Source organism: Panthera leo, chromosome B4 (assembly GCF_018350215.1).
Source record: "Panthera leo isolate Ple1 chromosome B4, P.leo_Ple1_pat1.1, whole genome shotgun sequence".
Lineage (NCBI taxonomy): Eukaryota > Metazoa > Chordata > Mammalia > Carnivora > Felidae > Panthera > Panthera leo.
The window spans coordinates 27,155,706-27,175,926 of record NC_056685.1 but is presented as its reverse complement, the minus strand read 5'-3'; the positions used below and the strand labels follow the sequence as shown (position 1 = coordinate 27,175,926).

At 44.7% G+C, this 20,221-nt stretch overlaps 1 long non-coding RNA gene across 1 annotated transcript in view; it reads left to right on the top strand.

Annotated features, from left to right (window-relative positions):
- LOC122224017 overlaps positions 1–20,221 on the top strand; it is a 37,651-nt gene that overhangs the window by 14,906 nt on the left and 2,524 nt on the right. The window contains exon 2 of the long non-coding RNA XR_006204615.1: positions 4,800–5,012. This is a non-coding gene — a long non-coding RNA (uncharacterized LOC122224017). The remainder of the gene's footprint in view (positions 1–4,799; positions 5,013–20,221) is intronic.

Genomic DNA, 20,221 nt, shown 5'->3' with positions numbered 1-20,221 from the left:
AGACGTGTTGATCAGCATAGTTTTGTTTTTTTTAAGGCCATTTGTTGCTGTATTATCAAAAACTTTAAAAACTGTACATTCCTTCATACAGCATTTCAATTTCTAGGACTTTACCCAGAGGAATTAAGAGATGTCTGCAAAGAATTTCATGTGGAAGTTCATTAAAGCATTATGTGTGACAATGAATTTTGCAGACAGACTAGGTATCCAATACCGAAGGTGACCTTTGGAGAAAGCTATAGTGTATTCATATGAAAGGATGCAACCATTCCATTTCTGTTTCGGTGCCTGTTAACCAGCACAGGAAATACTGTAGAAGGAAGAATATACATCAGTTTTGGGTTATAATACATGTATTTTTCATATGCATAGGGAAAAATATTGAGAGTTTAGTTTCAAACATATTATGTTGTCAGTTGTTACCTTATGGTTGCCTTACGACTGTCCCCTGCCCCCCAGCTTTATTGAGATATAACTGACGTATAACATGACTGGCTTTTTTTTTTTTAATTTTTTTGAATGTTTTTATTTATTTTTGAGACAGAGAGAGACAGAGCACGAGCAGGGGAGGGGCAGAGAGAGAGGGAGACAAAGAATCCAAAGCAGGTTCTAGGCTCCGAGCTGTCAGCACAGAGCCTGACACAGGGCTTGAACTTACTGACTGTGAGATCATGACCTGAGCTGAAGTCGGACGCTCAACCGACTGAGCCACCCACGCGCTCCAACATGACTGGCTTTTTTAAATGTTCTTTTGGGTTTTCCAAATTTCCTGGTTTGAATATTATTACTGTTTGGTTAGAAACCATAATAAATAAATAGATAGATAGATTGACAGATAGTCTGTAGGAAATGGTAGGTTAAGATGCAGTCTAGAAACGTGTGTGCCTCCATGGCTCACTTACCCTTCATGCATTATTTTTCATGGCAAGAATACCTAATATTTGCTGGAACAGCTGTTCGGCTGTCTTCAGAAGAGAACATCATCCTATTTTGTTGTTCAACTCAGGTGTCTTTAGGACAGACTAGAACATTCTTTTTCTGTCTTTTTTTTTTTTTAACTACCCAGATACCCCTTGACTAAAGTCAATATTTAAGGTCATAAGAGTGGGAGAATATCAGCTAGATTCTCAGAGATAGGAAGCTGCTGTAAGGAAAATCCACAAAATAGCATTGAAACTAGGCCTTGGTAAACAGCAAGTATTTGTTGAACGAATAAGTGAAGATTATATTTGGTAACACTCTTCGCAGCAGAAAACATAGGGAAAATCATATTTGTGGCTTTGTTTTGTTTTGTTTTGCTTTGTTTTGTTGCTTTTTTAATAGCTGCACTGTCCCTTTAACAACTAAGGTGTCCAGGGGTGCCTGGGCGGCTCAGTCGGTAAGCTTCCCACACTTGGTGCCAGCTCAGGTCATGATCTCACAGTTCATGAGATGGGGAGCCCCGTGTCGGGCTCTGTGCTGACAGCTGTGGAGCCTGCTTGGGGTTCTCTCTGCCCCTCCCCTCCTCCCCACCTCTCTCCAAATAAATAAACTCTAAACAAATGAAAATAAATAAATTGTCTCTCTGAAAATTTTGGAAAACTTTCAGCTAAGAAGTTAATTGTGGACTATTCAAACTTGGGTTTGCTCTATGTTTAAGGCATTTTTCAGTGAAAACTTCTTTCCTGTTTCCTAGGGTAAAAGCAACAGGCTAAAATTCAATTCTGAAAGGAATGATGAGGAGGGAGAAGATGGGTGAAATTTGGATTTCAAACTTCTTTACTATCTGGAGTCTAGAAGTAGCTTAGGATAGGTAGAATAATGCCCCACCCCAAAGATGTCCACATCCTGATCCCCAGAGCCCAGAATATGTTACCTTCTATGGCAAAAGGGATTTTGCATAAGTGATTGAGTTGAGGATCTTGATTTGGGGAGATTTTTCTAGATTATGTGGCTAGGCCCAAATTAATCAAGGAGATGTACCTGTGGAGCAGTCAGAAAGGTGTGACCTTGCTGACTTCTAAGATAAAAGAAGGGGCCACAAGCCAAGCAGCGTGAGCAGCCTCTAGAAACTGGGAAAGACAAAGACGTAGATTTTTCTCCCAGAATCTTCACAAAGGAAGGAAGCCCTGCACACACCTTGATTTTAGCCTGGTGAGACCTGTGTCGGGCATCTAACTTTCAGACTGCAAGATGATGAACTTGTGTTGTTTTAAAGCCACTAAATCTGTGGAGATTTGTTACGAGAACAATAGAACACTAATACATAGCTGAAATTATATAACTTCCATTAGTCATTTTTCTTGCTTCTTATAGATTTATTATATATTTGGGAGCAAATCCTAGCATAGTGTCTTTTACATTTTAGTATTGATTTGTGGGGTCTTGAATCCTAGTTTTCTTCTCCTCCTTTATCTCAGGATGCTGTGCTCCTCAGACTCTTGACTGGCCTCTAGATACAAAAAAAAAGGAATCTGGAATTATTCCCCAGGAAGCTCCTCTTTCCAAGCCCGAGAGAGGAGGAACGTTGCTGTGCACAAGGATATGTCCAGTGAGATTAGAGGCTGTAATTGTGGGAACTGGGCCATGTAGAGCAAGATGTAAATCCTTGAAATCATTTTTAATGAAACATAAACATTGAGTTTGCATGAGGACCACGGTTTCTGGGTGGTTGGTTCTAACTTTGGCAATCAGGACTTAGAGGGAAAATCTTCCAGTTTTAATGGACTCCAGATGTTCTGGTCCCAGCTGAAAATTTTCATCATTCATGGTTAATATTTTTGTCAGCAGCAGAGTTTTGTTGTAATATCTCCAAATTGGTGATAGTGGTTGTTAGTCATCAAACAAGGTCCAAATGAGAGTTTAATCTTGGGGTCACTTTAAGCATCCCATCACACTCCATTTAATTAATAATTGCTTAATAGTATAGCCACCAGAATTTTTTTTTTGCGGGATAATGGACTACATGAGTATCTGATGACAACCATCCACTGAAATTAGGTATGAATACGCTGTGCTGTTTTAACAATGGCTGGGGTCCTGGCCAAGGTCTAGAAGAAGGAAACCAGGATGTCAGATGGCCATCATGTTGGGCAAATAAAGAGGCAAAGGTTTATTGCAAATGACAATGAACCTCTTCATCATAGAATTTAGATTAAATTCACATCAGTTGGGGAACATTGAAGCAGTTACTTTTGAGAAGCACTTGGGAAGATCAGCTAAAAAAAAAAAAAGACAACTTCTGTTTTTAGGACAACAATGTCATGACCACCTACACTTAATAAAAGATAAATCTACAAGTTCTCTTCTGGGATATGGTTTTAATCACGTAAGTAGTCTAAAACTAAGTACATTACTTGTATTCACGGTTCAGTTTCTTTTGATGAATGAGAAGAGCACAGCTGACCTTCCTAGAACCCTTTTTTGAGAATTGCTATCTACACACCATCTTGAATCCGTAAAGAAGGGAGAGCGGACTGCATTTGTGCTTATGGTTATGCGATAGCAGGACCCGGTAGAATAAGTTATGCTGAAAAGGTGTTTGAAAGGCCTGTTGTTACCCGCCTGTTTAGAAAGGGCTTGGTTTATAATTTGCTAATAAGTCACATCCAGGCTGTCCTGGAGCTTTTATCAAGTACTTGTATAGTGCTTATAGTCATTGGTGTAACTAGATAATTTTTGAAGTTTTATTGCCAGGGCATATGGTTTCATGGTTAATTAGGGGCCTGGATTATAGGCCTCTCACGCCACTTAGCAAATGAATAATTTGTGGCTACTGACAAATAATAGAATCTCTTTGGGCCTTTGTAATTTAAAAAAAAAATGATAATAAATCATTTGCCTCTATACTAAGTCTTTAATCAGCAGAACACTTCAGGAGTTTCACGGCTAATAAAGAAAAGGTCATTTGCTGGAATGTTAGCACAAAGGAAAGATGTTACTGCTGATTCTAAATGTGTGTGCAGGCTGCTCACTGGGGAAGATGTCGTGCCTTCCTCATTTTTCCATTTTCCTCCTCATTCGGGTCCAACAGGCATATCACCCATAAAAGGGAGACACAGTGGTCCTGCCCCATCCAGAGGGACTGGCAGAGCCCATAGCTAGAATTGGCAAGATTTTAAAAATACATGTTTTGGTTTTCCCAGATTGTCTCAACTGTCGATAAGTACTTTTGGAAATTTAAGTCACAGACCCATTCTTTTATGATGCTTTCCAGCAAGTACTCACCATATACAGTCTTCTTAGACGTCCCCTGGCACCCTTTGAAGCCCAAGGCTCATTTCCATGTGTAAATCCACATGGACAATGTCACAGCCGGCTCTAGAATTACCAGTGAGCATTGGTCCCAGGTGCTCTGAGGAATCTGACTCTGAAGCAAGGAAAGGCTTCCTTTTGCTAGCTGAAGTCCTGGATTTTCCTCCTCAAAGTCATGAAATAGTTTGCTAGCTCCAGATGGAGTGATATGATGTGATGTAAGAGGTAACGGGAAAGAAGTTCTGTTCTAATGTTAAATATCTGTCTTCTCTACCCTGTCCCGGATGGTTATTATTGAAAATAAAAGTAATAATAACAGAATAACAGTGCTGAGGGGAGCCAGCATTGCTTAAACCTTGATTATGTGTCAGACACCCTGCTAAGCACATTACCTTCATTGCATACCCTCTAATCCTAAAGGCAACCCAAAAGCAAGGCACCATTAGTATATCTGTCTCTATCTTACAGGTGGGTCGGGAATGGCTAAGATATTTAATTGTTGGGTCAAGCATGGTACACTGTTTTCTCCTGCTTTTAAAATGCGTTTATCCATTCTTTGAACAAAGGTTTATGGAGTACCTACTGCGGCCCAGGCCCTGTTTTAGTCTCTGTATACTCCTGAGAAAGATGTGATGAACTCGACAAATTCCTTCGTTCTACGGGAAGAAAGAAGGTTATACAAGAGCAGTGGGCTTCTGAGAAAATGAGGAAATGCTAACCTCATTGACCGGCCTCCTGCATCTGCCCCGAGGGACAGTAATAAGAACCCCATCTCGCAGGTGGGTGTCTGTCATAGTCACCTTTTCAGCTGGGTGGGGAGAATGACATCCAGAGAATGTGAACTGTTCTTATTTAAGGCTTTCTGCAAAGATCGAAAGGGGAGGTCTGGCCTAAGAAATGATGGGGGAATTTCCAGGTCCGAGAAAACTCGCTAATGAACTTGGAATCCTGGTATCTCCATTGGAAAGGGCCTCATACTCTTGGAGTCCAGCTTTTAGACCAAATTTCTCTTCAGTACGAGATACTCCTCTTAATAGGTGGTCAGAGTACCTCTGCGTGCACACGTTTAGTGCTAAGGAACTCTACCTCATGAGGCAGTCCATTCTGATGCTAAAGGTTGTTTTTCTTAATACTGAGCCAACAATGTGCCTCCACAGGACTTCTACTCATTGGTCCCCATTCTGTTAGCTGATGTCATGCCAAATCAAGATAATTCCTTTTTTATAAAAAGGCCCTTAAGTGTCTAAAATCAGCACATTAAGACTTTATTTCTTGCTCCTTCAGCCTTCCCTCACGTGTTATGATTCCTAAATCCTTCGCTGTCTTAGCTGGAGCAAGGGACGCTGGAAATTCATGCGCTGGGCCCATTCACAGCACACTGGGAAGAGCTATTAATAGATACTACTTAAGTGACAAGAGGCTGTGAAGGAGGGGTGGGGTGTCTCCTTTGGTCATTTGGACGTGGACAAAGCATCTTTAGAGTCCCAGGGGTTTCTGAGGTCAGGGCTCATCTGGCTGGTATTTGAGGCCCTAAATAGTACTTAGGACACTGGGAATAGGCTTTAGAGGACCAGGCTGCAGACTCTGACACAGTACCAGGGAAGAAAATCTGATGGCTCTAGAACATACTTGTTCCTGGCAGTTTATGCGGCCATCTCTGGGGAGAATGTTATTTGCAGGGAGGAAGGGGACTGGGTGGAATTAAAGCTTATGGATTCTTTGATACTCTAAACTCTCTTGGAAACCACAACTACCTTAAATTCCAGCTAGTTCACCCTCATAAATACCCCCCCATCTTTTGTAAAGAACTAAAATTGAGAAAAGGCCACTGATGGCCCCCTGACTATCTATGCCCCCTCTACGTGATAAGACCAGGATACCCGACCTACTCCCTCCTACCCACTCTAAGAGTAAAGGAAAGGTTTTTTGGCATGATGTTGTACCTAAATGTAGGTCATGTAGGCCATTACCAGTAATAGAAACTCATTTTTAGTATTACTTGCATATGATGGTAAATTATTTTGTTGTTTGCCTCACTGATATTTTCAGAGGGATTTGTCTCTGGTATATGAAGCTTGGTTATAACCTACCCTGTAGATTCAAAGCCATGTTAATATAATGATGAAATGTTACTTCATCATGATTTCTTCTGCTTAACAGAATGCCTCTTATTTGTTACTTAACTGTATTAATTGCTACACTTTGCCACCAGCTTTGATGATGATACATCCTTTATAATACCTACATGGTGGAGTGAACAACATTATCTCCATGTTGCCAGTCAGACAGCTGGAGCTGAGAGATGTCCAGTGACTTGTATAGCATTTTGTGGCTCTAAGTAACTGAGCCCACATCATGTACCAGCCTTCTGCCCACTGCTGTTCACCTTGTGACCTAACCGAAATGGAGAATTAAATTCACTGAGGCACAAATTCCAGACCAATGGAAAACGCTAATGACATTAATTAGACCTATCCATCGAACAGTTAAAAAAAGAAATAAAACTCAATTATTATCTCTGAAACACAAATCAGAAAAGTGCAAATGTATACACCTTTGAAAATCCACCAAGGTTAAGTTTTTCAAAGCTCGTGGTTTCTTGGGGCATGTGAGCTATTCTGGGGCAGAGTAAGCACTCAGTCCCACTCAGTTCCCTAGAGCCACAGTGTTTTCCTTTTTTTCTTATCTAATCAGGCTCTAGGAGTCTGCTAAGAGTAAGGCACACAAACCGCTTTTATTAGAGAAAAATTTTGGTAGTGAGAAGATTATTATCATGAGGATGGAAAACAGGCCTGTCACTGAGGTTTGGTGACTGCTATGCCAAAGCCACAGAGCTGGCGAACCTCAAACTGGTCTCTTCATTAGAGAATAAAATTTAAGGAGAGCTCATCTAATTCTTTGGAAGTTTAAGATAAGCGCTTGTTGACTAGAGACAGAAATCTATGGTTTGGGGGGTAACTGGAAATATTCTTTTCACTTTTATGTAAGATATGTGTTAGTCTTGGCTCTAAAGGAACATTTCGTATCCAACATTCTGAAGGAACTCTTCTGGGATTAATTCCTCTTGGAAAAGTGTAACTTCTTTGCTTCCATTCCACGGAGGCTTACACGAGAAGTGGCGGGGGTGTTTCTTTTCCAAGGAAGGTGTAATACACTAGAGGCTGAGTTCTTACACAGCTCAGAGCCTGTAATCCTCCTAATGGACCCTCCTCCACTTCATTTTGAAACAGAAGAATGTTAAAAACCACAATTTGTGTTCAGAGCATGAATTTTAAATATTGATGTCACATGTACCTAAGAGAGGTATCTGAGCCGTTGTTGGCCTAGTGCCTTCATCTGACTACCACCCATTGGTCCATCCGTCATCTATCCTTGCCTCCCTCCGTCCCTCCACCTACCACCCAGTATCTCTCCATCCTTTATCATCTGTCCATCCATCCACCGTCGTTCATCTACTGTCCACTATCTATCCATCCACCGTCCTCCATCCATCCATCTCCTATCCATTCATCAGTGTTGTGTAATGGTTAGTGCATGCATTCTGAAGTCAGTCTGGTTCGAATCCCAACCCTCTCACTTACCAGCTGGGTGATCTTGGGCAAGTTATTTATTCTCTATGCCCTGGTTTTCTCATCTGCAAAATGAAGATCATGAGAGCGTGTATCTCATGATATTTCTATGAAGTTAAGTGAGTGAATATGGACAAAATGTTTAGACCAGTGCCTGGCACATCACTAGCACTGTTCAAATAGTTGTTATTGTGTTATTATTCATATTACTTTTTGATATATAATTTTTAGTGTTTACCTTTTTAAAAAATTTTAATATTTATTTATTTTTGAGAGAGAGGGACAGAACACGAGCGGGGGGGCGGGGGTAGAGAGAGACACACACAGAATTCAAATCCGGCCCCAGGCTCTGATCTGTCAGCAGAGAGCCCAATGCAGGGCTTGAACTCACAAATCATGATATGACCAGAGCCGGAATCTGACACTCAACTGATGGAGCCACCCAGGCACCCGTGTTTATTTATTTATTTTTGAGAGAGAGAGACAGAGGGAGAGAGAAAGAGAGAGAGAGAGCGCGCATGCACGCACACACAAGTGGGGGAGGGGCAGAGACAGAGGGAGACACAGAATCTGAAGCAGGCTCCAGGCTCTGAGCTGTCAGCACAGAGCCAGATGCAGGGCTCAAACTCATGAACCGTGAGATCGTGACCTGAGCCAAAGTTGGACGCTCAATGGACTGAGCCACCCAGGCACCCCATGTTTATTTATTTATACTGAGAGAGAGAGAGAAAGGGAGAGAACACACACACACACACACACACACACACACACACACACACACACGAAGGGGAGGGGCAGAGCAGGCTCCAGGCTCTGAGCTGTCAGCACAGAGCCCGATGCAGGGCTTGAACTCACAGACTGTGAGATCATGACCTGAGCTGAAGTCAGATGCTCAACCGACTGAGCCACCCAGGCGCCCCAACATGACTGGCTTTTTTAAATGTTCTCTTGGATTTTCCAAATTTTCTGGTTTGAGTATTATTACTGTTTGGTTAGAAACCATAATAAATAAATAAAAGAAAACAATAAAATAGTCTGTAGAAAATGGTAGGTTAAAATGCAGTCTAGAAACGTGTGTTCCTCCATGGCTCACTCTCTGTCTCTCAAAAATAAATAACATTAAAAAAATTAAAAAAAGAAAGAAAGATTAATATCTTCAGACTACAGTGGGATAATGTCGCGAGCTAACCAAAGCTTCAGTCCATCACTTATCCTTATAATTCACAGGGAGGAGTGATTCAGAGCAGAAGTAAGCTGTGTATGTAGAGTTTGGGGTCTCAAACCAAGTAGGTCCCAGCCCCTGCTCTCTCTGGTCAAGACCTAAGGAAGGGAATAAAAGGTCCTGGAGAAATCAGCTGGCAGAGGGATCATGGGTTTCACCGCTCCTACACCCAGCTCTGGGGAAGTGACTAGATCCCCAAATAGAAATGGCCGCTCAGGTCTGGAGTCCTATAAGGAGCTTTCCGGATCCCATGGCCATCTGTTCCCAAGCAGACCATGGAAATAGCTGAAAGAGAGTTGGGCCTAAGGAGGCCTCAAGGATGCTAGGTGCCTGTGTGGATCTGTGAAGATGCTGGTGTGGACTAACGACAACCCCAGGACAAGACTTGCACCAGTCTCCCCACCCCCAACACCTTGACCACACAGAAGTCATCCCTCCCCGTGCATGAGGAAAGGAGGTGGCCCCGAATTGCCAGAGATGTTTCCTCCAAATGGGGGCTTAAAATAGACATTGAGTTAGTTTTAGAAAAATCGTAATACATTTCCTTCATATCTGATATTGTGGGCCGAGGCGATGCTTGCTTGGGTATAGCAGATGATGACAACGGTGACTCATCAGGTGTTGGTGATGTCATGTGTGCTCCTCTGCTAAGCACTGTACGTGGATCAACTCATGAAATCCTTCCAACGCAGTTACTACTGAATTCCCGCTTTGGAGGAAATCCAGGCACAGAGAGGTTAAATAACTTGCTCAAGATCACGTAGGAAGATATGGGATTTGAACCTGAGTAATGTCAATGACCCTTAGCAATGCAATGTTTACAAACCAGATGGTCAGAAAGTCTTTCCTAATCTCAAGCTAAAGACTTCTTGTGGGAGTTTAAAACCATTTCTTCTTGTTTGGTTCTTAACATCTGAAAGAGCTAACAGCTACTCATGTGATCCATATCTTTTTCTCCATTTCCTCTTTTTCCAGCCCAGATGACCTCGGTTGCCCCAGCCTCTCCTCAAGGCTGTTGCTGTTTCATTATTTCTGATTTGCCCACTGCTGTACTGTCTGGGCCTGAGTTGGAACAGAGGTCAGTGTGTAATGAGTAGTCTAGAAAGATTGTATCTTCATGGTTCCCAAGTCAGTGCACTCTGGTGTTGAATTTAGCAATTTCTTTCAACAAGAGAGAGTTCTCTCTCATGATCTCCCATGGTCCCACGTCTAAGTCTGTCACGTTTTTATAAAGAAGCCCCAGTGGTCTTTTTCTAAATCTTCTGGGAAATGCGCTATTTGGCCTTACGTGTGCGGCCAATTGCCAGGCCTGTTTTCTGTCTATCTAAATTATGGTGGCAGACGAGATAAAAATACAAAGACAAAAAAGTCATTTTTCTCCCCCCAAAACACCAAAATTCTTTGAGCCTTTCATTCCCTTCTGCTTTTTTTGCCGATAACAATGAATAATGGTTTCTGCTCCTGCTTTTATTGGCTTAGCATTTGGGGTCATAAGAATGTAAATGTTTCCCTAAGGAAAAATACATTTGGGGGATTAACCAGATTGTTTCTTTTATTTTAAAAATTTTAGTTATAAAAGGAAGAAAGCGACCAAGCTAAGTTATGATCCCAAACAGAAAACAGAGAGCAGAGACCACCATTCATTGAAGTAGGAACTCCTGGGATTTGTGTAGGTCAACTCTGGGGGTTCCATTTTAGTTGGCATGGCTTTAAAGAGTTCTATTTTAAATCTAGTGACTGTCCTAGTTAAATGTATTTATATATGGGTCAGGTCACATCATTAGTAAAACTGATTTTGTCCGGTATTTTATTCCTTTAACTGGCCGTTACTACTCTCTTCTCATGCCAGTGTCTCAATGTGATGTGACTTTAGAAAATGGCTATTGCCTTTTTCTCATCATGCATCCCCCCCGCACACACACACGAGCCCCCTGTAACCTGTCATTAACCCTCACACCTCTGTTAAAACCGTGCTCTTAGAGTTTAGCAAAAATTTCTTCAAGGTGAAATGGAAAGAACTCGTGTTCTTTTTGGTTGCTTGACCTGAGATCTTTGACACTGCTGACCACCTTGTCCTCTCCTTCACACCTCAGTTCTTGGCCTCTTTGATACCTTGTGATCATTTCTTCTCTCAGGAGGTGTCCATCCTCTCTGGAACTTTCTCCAAGGCTTGGCTTCTGGCTCTCGACTTAATTTTTTTCCAAATTAATCTTGGTATAGGCTCCTATCTTTAGGCGTCAGCATTATTTATGTCATTCCCAGGTCCACATCTCCCACCACTGTCTCTCTCTGAGCTCCCAGCCAGTATCTCCATCACCTGCTGAACAATTTCATTTGTTAATCTGTTTTACCTTGGTACCTAAATCTCAGGAGACCGCCCGCCAAAATCATCTTCTTGCCTCTAAGTTCACTCCTCCTCCTGAATTCTCTCCCAGTGGCACTGTCATTTCATCTCTGAATCACTCACACTGGAAAACCCATGGTCACCTGTGACTCCTTTCCCCAGACTTTGAGTTCCAAGGGGAGCAGAGATAGCGTCCACCTTCTCCACCATCTGCCTGGAGTCTGGCACAGTGCTTGGCACACGGTAGGAATAATGCATATCTGCTGAATGTTTTAATGACTTTTTTCTTTTGTTACTTGTATTCTCTCACTCATCAACGTGATTCATCCATCAGCCAGCCTACATATATGTGTTTGTGGAGGCTCTGTAGAGTGCTTATTGGGATTGAGAGCTCTTGTGTTGGAGTGCCTGGGTCTGATTCTTGGCTCAGCTGCTCCCTAGCTGGATAATCTCGAGAATGTGACTTAACCACTCTATACTTTAGTTCCTGTCTGTCTGTAAAGTGAGGGAAATAATAATTCCTAGCTGGATGTACCTGAACGTGAAATGAGAAAAATCTGCATTAAATGGGTATTGTAAGTGTTCAATAAAGCTTTTGTTCGATGATGATGATGGTGGTGATGATGGTGGTGATGCTCATGGTGGTAACGATGATGGTGATGATGACAATGATGGCAGAAGATAGGCACGAGTGGGACATGGCGAGGTTTGGAAGCATGCGAGATGCTATGGGGGTCATCATTTCAGGGTAAGGGCAAGCAGCAGCAGTGGAATACCAAGGTCCAATGTGTGTTTAGGGCAGAAGATGGAGCTCTTTGATGGGCACGAAGAACAATGGGAGAAAAGGCAGATTGAAACTGACCTGGTAGGAAAACGGGTTCCACCTGGGTTCAAAGCCCTGGGGTTTTTTTGGGGAGGGGTCTCAGAGACTCCATGGTTGGGGGAATAGGGACAGGGTGGTGGCTGAAGGACTGGAGACTAGAACATACGGGGGTCGACTGCCTGGAGAGGGAGAATGTGCTAGGCCTGTGGGCAGGTTTGGGCAGAGATGCTCTGCTTTTGACAATTACCTCTTGGTTTTTAAGGTCACCTTTGAAGAAAAGTCATGCTGCTTTTAAAAAGTATGAAAATCACTGGTAAATGCCTTGAAGGCAAGCTAAGGAGTTTGAGCTCCATGTGGTGAACAGTAGGGAAGCTGTGAGGATGTGGACAGAAGAACAATAAGACTAAAGCAATGCTTTTTCCAAACTCTTCTCAAATTCTTGAGTGTGTATGGAGTCATGCGGGAAGGGAAACAAGCACATTCTCCAGGAAGGGCTAGTAGGAGACTGAATCTTCCTCCCAGATGCTTGCTGTCTCTGTCCTCTGCTGAGCAGTCTCGGGGACAGCATTGCTGGCTAGCATCCTGCCCAAATCATGACGGCAGCCCTCTGCACTCTGCCTTCAGACTTTCTCCAAAACCCTTATCCTGCTGTTCCGTTCCATGTGCCCCAGCCCCCCACAGTTCTTCCTTGGTCATGGGAGAAAAACCAAACTACCTCGCTTGTCATTCAAGGCCCCACAACATAACAAACTCTGCCTATCTGCTACTAGTCACCCTTTGTCTCTGGCTGGCTATACCTTCTTACAGTGTAAGACCCCCAAACATGGTGCATATTTCCTCTTGTGTATCTCAGGCCATGCCCTGGTCCTAGGATGCACCCCCAGATACACCCCACAGACACACACACACACACACACACGCACACCTGTACTTAGTACACAATCCTTGTAGACTTTACACAAATTCCACCGGCCTTTTTTGACCATGTTCGGTCATATCTGTCTCTCCCCTAAGCATGCCCGGAGGAACCCTGCCTCTTAAATACTTATTCTGGCAGTGATCGGTATTTTTTTTGGTTTCAAGTGTCACCTAACATCATGCTGGGCTCATTGCACACCAACAAGCCAACATAGTTTAATCTAGCTGTTAAGGGGAACATTCCAGATTCCTTTACTCCCAAACAGGATCCCCATCTTAAACACACTTCAGTGTCAGAGGCCACCTTGTGAACTGTCCCCCGTGGTTCCCCCAGCACCTCATGTCCGCAGCCCAGCCTGTGACATCCTTTTAGGTCACAGGACGGAAACGCCCAGGGGTTTTGTGCAGCTGCTTGTTTTCAGAAGTGGCCTGAGCGCAGCCAGCATTCCTTCTCAACTGGGACTTTTCATGAAATGTCTTCTCAACAAATGTCAGCGGGGGTGAGATTTACCACACAGTTTATTAAAGAAGCCAAAGCCCCACCGGACAAGCCTGAGCAACAGGCTGGACTTGCCCTGGGGCAGTCGGCCGAGGAAGGCTGAGTCCTTTGCTGCGGGACCCCCTTAGCCTGTATTTCCTATCAGAGGCCATTGGAGAAGCTTCTGTCCCGGCAGTCAATGCCCTCCCCCTCCCCATGGGCGAGAGTGTCCAGAACAACTTCATGACACAGAGGTGAAGCAGAGAAAAAGCATTTCTTTCCCCTCACTGGGCCCAGCCCCCCATTCGCAAGTCCCAAGCAGCACCACTTAATCTATAAAAAGCTTTCTTTGCCCCACAAGTGCCAATGTTCTAGTGAGAGACAGACTCTTTATAAACCTGTGCCACTGGCTCCCTCTTTCAGGAAACAGGAACCACGGCACAGATGGCAATGTTGTCATGGATGGATCATCCCCAAGGACCTTTCTCAGCTGCGCTAGATATAAGGCATACTGGGTATTAGATGAACCAGGCTTTGGTCCTCAAGGGCCTCCAAATTCAGGTGTGGTGATGGGAGCTACTGAAAAGAAAGGAAAAGAAAAGAAAAGGGAAGGCAAGAAAAGAAAAGAAAAGAAAGAAAAGGGAAGGGAAGGCAAGAAAAGAAAGAAGAGAAAAGAAAAAAAAAGGGAAGGGAAGGGAAGGAAAAAGAAAAGAAAAAAGACAAAACAAAAATATAAACAAAAAACTTTCCAGCTAGCTCAGGCTCAATACCAGAGCAGTTCAGAGAGATTTGGAGGTGGGGGGCACATCGCTGTGGACTGGGTTATCAGCAAAGGGTCCAGGAGCAAATATAGTTAGGACTTGAGCTTGAGGAATTAGCCTGAGATCAGCTGAAGGGGGTGAAGAGGTTGGATTCAATCTTGGGTCCAAGATTGGGAAGGGGACTCAACTTACTTTTGAACGTGATACGTTTCCCCTCTAAACATGGAGAGAACTTCATTCACTGCAAGCAGTTTCTGCTGTAGGGTGCCAACATTATGGAAGAGGGGACCTAGGTGCCCCCATCAGGGGATGACAGAGAGGAGACACAGAAAAGTTCTGGCTTATTTTGGTCACACCACATACCTTTGGTTTCCAGCCATGCTTTTCCTGTGCTGTGGGGTAACCCAGACGTCAGCAGTGAGGCCAGGTGTTGTGAAGTGTCTGTATCTCAAGTTAAGATGAGATTATTGTTGGGGCACCGGGGAGCCTCAGTCGGTTGAGCATCCGACTCTTGATTTCAGCTCAGGTCATGATGCCCAGGTTGTGGGATCAAGCCCCACGTTGGGCTCCATGCTGAGCATGGAGCCTGCTTAAGATTCTCTCTCTCTCTCTCTCTCTGTCTCTCTCCCCCTCACTCACACTCACTCTCTCTAAAAATAAAAAAAATTTTAAATAAAAAGATGAGGCTACTGAGGAAGCAGGCAAAAACCTCTTTGATCTTGGTCGCAGCAACTTCTTACTCAACACGTCTCTGGAAGCAAACAGGAAACAAAAGCAAAAATGAACTACTGGGACCTCATAAAAATGAAAATCTTCTGCACAATAAAGGAAACAATCAGCAAAACTAAAAGGCAACCGATAGAATGGGAGAAGATATTTGCAAATGACATATCAGATAAAGGGTTAGTATCCAAAATCTAGAAAGAACTTCTCAAACTCAACACCCAAAAAACAAATAATCCAGTGAAGAAATGGGCAAAAGACATGAATAGACACTTCTCCAAGGAAGACATCCAGATGGCCAACCGACACATGAAAAAATGCTCCACATCACTCATCATCAGGGAAACACAAATCAAAACCACAATGAGATACAACCTGACACCTGGCATAATGGCCAACGGGCAACAAGATGTTGGCGAGGATGCCAAAAGAGGATCTCTTTTGCATTGTTGGTGGCAATGCAAGCTGGTGCAGCCACTCTGGAAAACAGTATAGAGGTTCCTCAAAAAACTAAAAATAGAACCAACCTACGACCCAGCAATTGCACTACTAGGCATTTATCCAAGGGATACAGGTATGCTGTTTCGAAGGGACACATGTACCCCCATGTTTATAGCAGCACTATCAACAATAGCCAAAGTATGGAAAGAGCCCAAATGTCCATTGATGGATCAATGGATAAAGAAGATGTGGCATATATATATATATTACTCGGCAATCAAAAAGAATGAAATCTTGCCATTTGCAGCTACGTGGATGGAACTGGAGGGTATTATGCCAAGTGAAATTAGTCAGAGAAAGACAAAAATCCTATGACTTCACTCATATGAGGACTGTAAGAGACAAAACAGATGAACATAAGGGAAGGGAAACAAAAATAATATAAAAACAGGGAGGGGGACAAACCATAAGAGACTCATAAATATGGAGAACAAACAGGGTTGCTGGAAGGGTTGTGGGAGGGGGGATGGGCTAAACGGGTAAGGAGCATTAAGGAATCTACTCCTGAAATCATTGTTGCACCATATGCTAACTAATTTGGATGTAAATTTAAAAAAATTAAAATTAACATAAAAAAGATTAAAAAAAAGATGAGGCTGGGGCGCCTGGGTGGCGCAGTCGGTTAAGCGTCCGACTTCAGCCAGGTCACGATCTCACGGTCCGTGAGTTCGAGCCCCGCGCCAGGCTCTGGGCTGATGGCTCAGAGCCTGGAGCCTGTTTCCGATTCTGTGTCTCCCTCTCTCTCTGCCCCTCCCCCGTTCATGCTCTGTCTCTCTCTGTCCCAAAAATAAATAAACGTTGAAAAAGAAAAAAATTAAAAAAAAAAAAAAAAAAAAAAAAGATGAGGCTACTGTCACCTCAGTTGTCACAGGTGGGGCAGGTAAAGGACAGTTACAGGAGACATTATGTGAAAAGCCACAAGGCTGTTAGAGAGTAGCTTCCAATGTTATTTACCTTCCATGCAGAAATCCCGTATTTTTATGGGGTGCTTGTACAGCTGTCAGTGTTTCCACCATGTGGGAAGAGGAGAAGCATGGAAAAACCAATCCGTATACAAACCTCAGTCCCAAATTTCAGTCATGGTTTCCAGCATCTTCCCCATAAAGTTTCTCCCAGAGGCATCACGAGCTGGAAACATTGTTAGATCTCCACCTTATCTCTCCATCTTCAGTTAATAAGTTGGCTGGCCCTGAGCAAGCCGGTTTGGCACTCACTCCTTCTGGTTGTATAATGAAGATGGCACTAGTCTGGGGGCACAGGGATCCCTTAGAGTGTGGACCTTTCATGATCCTCTCCCGATAACTCTGTTCCTTCTGCTGTGCTCGTAAGTGGGGCAGCAGGAGAGTAAAGCTGTTGCAGTCAGTGGCTGGAGCTCTGCCTCCGGAGCTGGACAGACCAGGCTTAGCTGTAGGCCCTGTCTGGGCTCAGACCGCCTCCCTCTCTGATGGAGGTTGGTTGCGACCGAGCATTAGACCGAGTGAGTGTGTAATGCTCGGTTAGCGTGGTGCCTGGCTCAGAGCAGGTGCTCACTGTATGGTAGGTGGCACAGAGAAAAACAAGGTCAAAGTCAAAAGGGGGACGAAGAAGACGGTACCTCTATCAACCGAACCTCCATATGGAGACAGGCTTGAACAGAATCAGAGTAAACATTGTGTCGCGGACTTGGGACGGGATGAGGACCCGGGTTCCGTCTCAGCAGTGTAAACCGAGGAGAAAACCGGGAGACTGTCAACATTCGTGTAAAAATATAATGTATCATAAAGACAGCATGAACCGGAAGTAGGTCTTCTGAACGTGGATACAGCTGCTGGCATGAGCAGTGACCTCCGGCCCACGATGTAGAGGACAAGGACAGTGCCCCGGTCCCGGACCCGACGACCAACTTGAGAAGAAGCCCACATGTCTTAGCAGCCGGAGGGTGGCTGAGTGCAGAATGTGACCCTTGTTCAGTTAAGGAGCAGACAGGAGGCAGACTGATGTGGGAAGAATTTGTCCGTGAAGACTTCTTTCTTTTCTGTAGAGAGAGGACTTCAACAGTGAAGACAGAAAGCTATCAATTCTTTTTCCCTCAAAGCAGAGGAGGATGCACTTTTAAGACATGTTTTCCTAACTGTCCCTTCCAAGTACTGGATCTGAAGTCCCTTCCCTTCTCCCTGTTAATTGGGAACACTTTTATTAGGGTCATAGCTCAGGGAATGTCCAGTCACCCAGCCAGTAACTGACGGCTGCAAGGGACAATTCTCTCAGGCCCTGGCTCCACGCGGGGCCTGCCAGCGAGGCATGAGGCGCAGCTGTACTGTTAGGGGAGTGAGAGACGGGGCCCACAGACCCCCTTCCGTCACAAGCACATCTGTTTCCCACCAAGTAGGCCTGGCCCTGGGGGTTCTTTTTCAAAGCCCGCCTTTTTATTGGGGCTCTCTCCTATTTTATAGGGCGGCGGCTCTGCTTAGCAGCGAGCCGCCTGTCTCCCCGGCACTGGCTCTCCACCCACAGAACCATCTCATGCTTCCAGAGAAGCTGCTCTGTTGGTCAGTAGAATGGATTTTGTTTTCTGTTTTAATCCCCAAAGGGATGGGGAAGAGCGCAAATAAATGACTGCCCTGAAACCGTTGGTTGGATTTTCTTGTCCAACGTGCTTTACAGCAAAAGGTTAGAGAACCTTGTTTTATCTTAGAAGCGACAAGTGGGGGAAATGGATTATAGAGAACTTTAAAGAGAATCCAGTGAGTTCTGACATGCCTGAGACAATGAAGCATTTTGCTTTGAAGTTTCAGGACACAAAGGGGGGCTGAGCCCCAGGAAGCTGACCCTGGTCAGAATGCTTGAGGCAAAGGGCACGAGTCCCAAGCTGGTCACACACAACCGTTACTTGACTAGGAAGTCCTGTCATGGGGAACACTGGTCATTATTTATGTCTCTGCTGGCTACTTGCTCTCTGTGGAAGCTCCATGATGAGTTGCACAATGTCAAGAAAAAAAAATAAGGTCTGGGGGGAAATATACACATACAGTAACAGGGTGAGAAGGGCTGGACGACTCCTAATATTCACTAGAGCTTTCCTGAAAGTGAGGTTGGGTAGGAAAAGAGTCATTCATTCTATGGCTCGGCCCACTGGCCAGCTGGATTCTGAGCACCCTGGCTTGCTCAAGGTCACAGGCTGGCTTTCGGTTGTCCCATGGTGCACATGGCTGTGCTGGGGCCGTCCCAGTGACTCAGTCCCAGCAACTCCAGTGCCTGGCCAGGAAACAGTCTTCTCCGCAAATGTACCCAACTGAGAGCTGATCACAGGAACCTCTGTCATGTTCCATCAACTCCAGAACCATCTTCTGGTCCAGTAACTTTCCATGAAATGGGACCAAATTAGAAAGGTGTGGGCCTCTCACCCACCAAAGGTGGAGATGGGATTTGTGAAGTCAGTACTTACTCTGTTGAGGAATAAGGGAAAGAAACTAAATTATAAATGCAATGTCAGGGGCATGGTCTTGGAAGGGGCTTGTGCAGGGCAGAGGCTCTTGCAACTTCACGGTAAGTTATCTCTGCCCCCGGCCATGGGTTGTCAGCAGAGAGCAATTAGGCTATTTGTTGCAGACTTATCCCTCGGGCATAGCATCACAGCAGAAAGGGACGATGGCCCCCGGTGGCCTGACAAGGCTCTGGTTCCCCCAACAACTAAGGCTGCTCCGAGAATCTCTGTTAGACAGAAGGCAAGACAAAGAAGACATGTGTACCAGGCCCTTCAAGGGCAAATCGTGCTCCCCTGGTGACAATTTTCTTGCAGCCTTGGCTTCCTCAGGGACTAGCAGAGCACCTGGCACACAGCCAACACATGGTTTGCATGCAAGCTGAAATGAAAACTTAAATTGAAGGAGAAACCCAGATCCCCAAGTAGGATTGAAATTCCCAAACCGGTTTCAGAGGAAAGGTGGAATTTCCCCTTTCTACCCAGGAGATCAGTGTTTTCTTGCTTGCTTGGGATGGGATGATAAATCTCTCCTCATCTGTCAAGGATAGGAATTTCTCTGGGTGGTCTCCAGGGCCAAGGAGCCCATAGGTCTAGACCCGCTGGCAGATTGGGATTTTTCTCTCTAGAGAGGCTGGTGCCAGAGGGACCTGTGCACTTAGTCCTGCTTGCATTCCTCCACCCCCCACCACAGTATATCCTTGGCTTTTTTTGCTAAGGTTGGCGGGGGATGACAGGACTGCGAGCCGGGCAGCGCTGGGTGCTCAGTGTGGAAGGAAACCTCTCTGCAGGGTGAGATTTTGTCTGGCAGAGGATCAGAAGAGCGATCCCCATTGATGTGGGAAGACGAGCGTCCACACTGGGACACAGACCCCGTGAGATACTGTGCCGGAAAAAAAAGGGTTCCAGGGCCAGATGGGTTTGGGAAGTAGCATTCTACATCCTTCGCTTGGAAATTTGTGATGTATGTCAGGGCATTCAAGTCTGAAAAGTCTCTCCAAGCGAAGCAAAAGAACTTTAATTTCCGAGAATGTGCCTGGTCACAAAACCTTTGCTCCGTGTGATGCCCGTGCACCTTGGGAGGTGCCATGGTGACACTGGAGCTGAGGAAGGAACTGCCGCACCGGACGGAGGGACAGAGTGGGTTGAGGCGTGCCTCGATGGTATGGAACTCTGCCCCCCCGTCCAA